Below are 6047 nucleotides of genomic sequence, written 5' to 3'. Positions count from 1 at the left end.
TCTCTCTCGCAAACTGCTCACCTGCTTGCCTGCCTGATTGCCCCTAATTGCCTCTGCTTGCCTACCTGATCACCCCTAACTGCCTTCCCTGCCAGCCTGGTTGTCCCCAACTGCCCTCCCCAGCTGTCCTGATCTCGCCCCAATGGCTCTCCCCTGCAGCCTAATCTCATCTCCAACAGCCTTCCCCTGAAGGCTGGATCTTGTCCCCAACTACCCTCCTCTGCTGGCCAATGTGGTTCTGATTGGTCAGTTTCTATGCCAGTCAGTGTCAGAAGCTCTGCCTCCTAGGCAGCCATTGGCTCCTGGCACTTCACCCAGATTTGGTTCTGATTGGTTGGGTTCTATGCCAGTTAGCATCTATCTCCAGGCCTGATCAGAGAGGCGGCTGATCAGCAGCCCCCTCAGAGGCTGGAGAGAAAGAAATCCCCGACTGCTGGCGAAGCCCAGAAAGAAAGAGGGAGAGAAAGAGAGAGGCAAGTACTGATCAACAGCTGCCACTGAGGCTGCTCTCTCTCTGGGTCTCAGCCCCCTGGGCAGTCAGTGCCGGGTGCCAAGCTGCAGCGGGGCAGTCATTCCTGGGTCCCCACGGAAACCCAGCACTGACTGAAGGACTTCCGGGTTGGTCAGCTTTCAGTCATGATTGGTCATTAGGATATGTGGGGATTTACAATTGTGAGAATCAAATGATCTTTTCTATCAAAGATGTAACCTAGACATGCTGACCCCATTTTGTAGGAGTGTCATTTTGTGACTTAATCTAAGATTTAGTTTAGTTTCTTTAAGCTGCATTTCTCTGAAAAACTGCAAAAGTCAACCCTGACCCTTCATGCTGCCCCATTTGAATTAGCCACTCACATCAGATTATGAAACCATGCTATTACCAATCAGAGAATGATGCAGCAATGTTTCAGGAGTAAAAGAGCAGGCTTCCTGATCCAGGCTTACTCTTCAAATTTTTGATTGGCTATGCACCCTTCTGCAGAAGTAAAATTGCCTTGCTGAGCCATTTTTGAGTATCACATTCCCCTGGCCATTTAAGAGCATTTCTGACAATTTTAGGATTCTTGTCTGGGATTCAACACCTGAGGAAGCCATTGCCCGCCTGCCCCCCCCTCTCCCACCCCCCCCGTCCCCAGTCCCTCCCTTACCTACCTAGATGAGGAGGAATAACCCTGCCATTTCCTTATGGTGACCCTTGGGAGAAGGAGATCTGCGGTGGCCCATTGGGCAAGCAGACTCTGATTAAAGGTTGATGGGCAGTGCAGAGGAAGGGCCCAGATAAGCACTGCAGTGACCAGATAACTTCATGCACAGACCAATATATGAGAAACTTTGGGGGAAGTAACTAATACCTTGGTGATTAGTCATCTCGGAGGTTGTATGCACATAACAGATGTGTCCCAGACACGAAGCAACCTATGGTTCTGTGAATATCCATCAGTGATCTCATATGGCATAAGGCAGTCCCAAAGACTCTTTAGTCTGGGTCAGTGATTTATATCCACCTGCCAGTAGCTAAGAGGCACCCTAATTGGATATATTTCCACAAGGGACACTGTGAGAGATGGAGGAAGCAACTAGGGAGAGTGTAAGAAACCTCAAGAAAACGGGAGGGTTGAGCCTCAAATTGAGAACACAACCAGGTACTAAGGATGTAATAAGGATTCCTGCTCTTATAAGATCCAAGACCCAGTAAATGGGATTAAAGATAACAAGATTCCCCCAGATAGTTCACTGGTGGGGCATGCCCCGATATTGGGGAGATAATCCTAGAACTAAAGGGAAAAGAAAGCAACAAATGATAAAATGTTGTTTTATCTGGACACAGGAACCCATTCTAAAATCATCTGACTTTAGGCCCAAGTTTGGGTTTCATGAGGATTGGATTTGTCAGTTTCTCATAGAAGATGTCAGTTTCTCATAGAAGAGTCCAGTGACTCAGGAGACTGACTATGCTCTCTGCTGGAGAATGGGACCAGTCATTCTTTCCTCTGTGAAGGCAGGGAAGCCTAAGGGAAAACAAGGGTCAACAGACAAATGGGACCCCTTGTCTTGCCTTCCTCTTCCTTATGCAACTGGGGAACAATCTGAGGACTGCCAATCCCAATCTCCCTCTCAGGGAGAATCCTGTCCTGATTATAAGGTTGGAGTCGCTCCAGGATTTAGGTGGACTCAGTGAGTGAGAGGGAAGTTTATTAGAGGGAATAGGAGTGGAGCCCCAACCCGGGAAGGTTAGACTCACGTCCACTGTCCTTGGCATTGAATTTTATGTGCAAAAACCGTAAGGGGAGGAGGCTGGGGATGTTCTAGTTCAGTGGTTGGCAAACTCATTAGTCAACAGAGCCAAATATCAACAGTACAACGATTGAAATTTCTTTTGAGAGCCAAATTTTTTAAACTTAAACTATATAGGTAGGTATGTTGTTATTAACTTAATTAGGGTACTCCTAAGCTGGCCTTTGCTAAAAACGTCCTCAATGTGATTGAGGGACGTTCACTGAGGTCGACCCCTTCCAACTCTCCCATCCACACTCGTCTTCTATACTTGTTTCGTCTATCATCAGTGGTCAGCAAACCGCGGCTCACAAGCCACATGCGGCTCTTTGGCCCCTTGAGTGTGGCTCTTCCACAAAATACCACGTGCGGGTGCTCACGTACAGTGTGATTGAAACTTCGTGGCCCATGTGCAGAAGTCGGTATTTTGTGGAAGAGCCACACTCAAGGGGCCAAAGAGCTGCATGTTGCTCATGAGCTGTAGTTTGCAGACCACTGTTCTACTGTGATTAGATGGAGTTCATTGTCCTTCTGATCGATTAGTACTGGCTGTTGAGGCTGTGGGCTGGTCACAGCCTTTGTTATCCTTGGTCTGCTGTCTCACCCTCTGGGGCAGCTGCCTCCTTTATGTTCATTTTTATCTCCCCTGTGCTCTCCCTGGGGGATGTAATGTCTGAATAGGATTGTTCCATGGTATTTAAAGGTTGATATTTCTATCTTTGGAGAAGAAGAACATGGTTAATTTGCATTTGAGTTGTGGTTTGGGTAGTTTTTTGGAGGAATTGTGTGAAGAGTTTAGAAGCATAGGGTCTGATGGATAGAAATAGAAGGAATAGTATGAGAGGTGTTAAGAAAGGCAGGATAAAGGTTATCCATGAGGAAGGTTGTAGTCAAGATTCAGCTGCTCCTTGTCTAATTAAAGAGGCTTTATCAATTAATGTCTTGGCTCCATCCTTTACTATGCCAGATTGGTTGGGATAAAAACAACATTCTTCCCCAAGGAATAAACCAAGTCCCCCTTTTTCCGCTGTGAGGAGGTCAAGACCTCTTCGATTTTGAAGGGTAACTTCTGCTAAGGAATCTATTTGGTATTGTACCACTACAATACTTTTGTTATTATCCTACCTATCTGCAAGGTATTTAGATAGGATATGATAGTAGGAAAGAGAGGCTGCTATTCCTCCTAATCTAGTGCCTAGGACTGCAGCTATCTCTAAGTCGTTAAGGAGAGGAAGAAAGACAATGCCTTTCTTGGTACAAGAATGAGTGCTGAGAGGAACCTTAAAGGACTGATTATTAGGGACAATGGTTATTCAGGGGCAAGAAAGACTAGGGTGCTCCCATCCAGTTGGCTGGGAGACAAAGAGAGGTCTTGGTTCTGCAGAGAAAGAAAATGCCTTGATTTTCTAAGCAGAAGGTATTTTTGATAGTAAAGATGTAAGATTGTTGTTCTCATTTTCCCAAATAGAGAGAAATCCAGATAGGGTTTTTCCCATAAGGAGTTGAAAAGAAATAGGGGGATTGACCTATGTAGCCCAGAGATGGTGTATTTAAAATATATATACTTCTTTTTGGTCTCTACCCAAAAGTATGCAAATTTTACTTTGGACTTTACTAGATCCAGTTGCTCATAAAATATTGGCTTCTCATATGAATGAGTTTATATGAGACCTTAATTATATTGTGGAAGCTAACTTATCAAGTATTTAAAGTGTGCTCCTTTATTGAAAAGCAAAGTAAGCAAACTTATACATTTGACCTATGAAGTATAGATGCCCCCCCCACTATCCACCAGCCAATCTGAAGAGCAGGCTGGGTGAGGGTCTGAGGCATTATGTATACTCCTGTCTTAAAATTCTGCTGCTGAATATTCTGGTTTAGCTTAAGAAGTATCCAGCAACCTTGTTTTTCAACATTTCTCTTTTCCTTCTCATCACATACGCAACCTTCACAAATTTCACACTTTCAAATTAGCCTTAAAACCTTCTTTCTATGTCCTTCAAAAATGATAACCATGCCTCAGACCTTCCATTAAGTGTTTCTACTCAATATTCTTTCTTTCTGTCATACCTTCAGCAACTTGTACAGACATTTTCTTTTTTAAAAAATATATTAGAATTCTTCACTCTTAGAAACCTTAATTTTTCAATGATAACCAAAAAGTAAACAGCCAACATTTCTTAGATTGACATTTATCAACACTCTTTATGAACACTCTTACTTTCAAGAAAATATATATTCAACAAAGTACAAGAGACCTTCTTTAATAAAAACTCAGAGCAGGCAGATTAAAATGTGTCTAGCAACCAATGTTTCAGAATTGTATGTATTTTAAAATATTTAGAGGTTTATCATTTAACCAAGCAATGCGCCAAAGTCTTTAGCTTAATAAAGACTTTGGAAAATTATGTATAGGTATATGAGGTTGGAGAAAAGGCAGGGGGAGGAGGGAGCAGGCCCCATAGCCTATTCCCAGGCCTCTAGCTGCTTGGATTTAAAACTGCAGGATTTTTCCTTAGAGATAACATGCTAAGATTTGGGAGATAATGAGCTCACCTTCTGGTGATAGCCAGACTATTAAGTAAGTTGTTTTTTGGGAAGGGTGGGGTGGGGAGGGAGTGAGAAGGTGCTGAGGTTAGAGCAATTTTCAGAGCATTAAAGGGGTGAGAATGTTGGCCTTGGGGTCTAAAGGCTCCATGAGGGGGTCCCTTCGCCATGTGATGTCATAGGGGAGCTTTGCAAGAAGACTAAAGTTGTGAACCTGGAAGTGAGAGTACACAGTGAGTCTGAGAAAGGAGAAAATTTCTTGTTCAGCAGAGAGGACAGTCATGAAGGAGATAAGGCATTTAGAGTCTTGTGGGGTGAGAGAGTGAAACTGAGATAGGTGACTATGGTTTGGGACAACTGGGCTTTATGAGGGGATACATGGTAACCCTGGCTGGGCACTGAGGTGGAATTCGTAAAGAGTGAATGGGGGGTATTTAGTAAGATGCAGTGTAGAGGTGAGGTGGCTAATGGCTGTGAGACTAATTTGTCAACCCCCATAATAGAGACTGAGGAGGGGACAAGGGTCCCAGTGAGTTTGGAGAGGGCAGAATAAGTGACCCCAGTGTCAATTAAAAAGGAGATTGGCTTACCTGCCACCACAGTCGTTACCCAAAGCTCTGTCCTGGTGATGTAAGTCTGTGGGGCCTTGGGGCCTGGACAGCTTCTTTGGTGGCCAGTCCCAGGAGGTCTGGGAGCTCCAAACTGGATCCAGAGGGCAGCCTTGCTGAGGTCTGACCTGGAGGGGCCAGACTACAGTTTGAATTCCCTTCCACACCTTGGGCAGGGCCCAGGTGGGGCTCTCAGGTTTGGGCAGGATGTGGTTTAGTGTCCTTGTTGCATTTCGAATGGTGTTTCTCAAAGTTTGCTCTACTCTATATTTTAGATACGGCTAAAGTGACAAGTAAAAGATTAGCAATGCCAGAAAACCAAGCTTGCTCAGAAAGACTCATGATCAACTTCAACAACATCATGCATGAAATAAATGAATTAACAAAATCATACAAGACACAATGAGGTAGAAAAGGAAGCCCAATCTGAAGCAGGTATTGCTCCCAAGGAAGTAACAATGGCGATTAAATATGACTATAATATTGATTCGGGTAGATATAATTATCCCTGTGTAACTGAGGTGCCATCATATTCAGAGATGAGATGGAAAACCTCCTTTTGAAAGGGAATTGCTCATTCATTGTAAACCAGATTTCAATAATCTGAATGCCACTAAA

This window comes from Myotis yumanensis, unplaced genomic scaffold (genome assembly GCF_028538775.1).
Source record: "Myotis yumanensis isolate MYYU_CA2020_CCGP unplaced genomic scaffold, mMyoYum1.0.hap1 SCAF_24, whole genome shotgun sequence".
NCBI classification, from domain to species: domain Eukaryota; kingdom Metazoa; phylum Chordata; class Mammalia; order Chiroptera; family Vespertilionidae; genus Myotis; species Myotis yumanensis.
Note: the sequence above shows the minus strand (reverse complement) of the source record.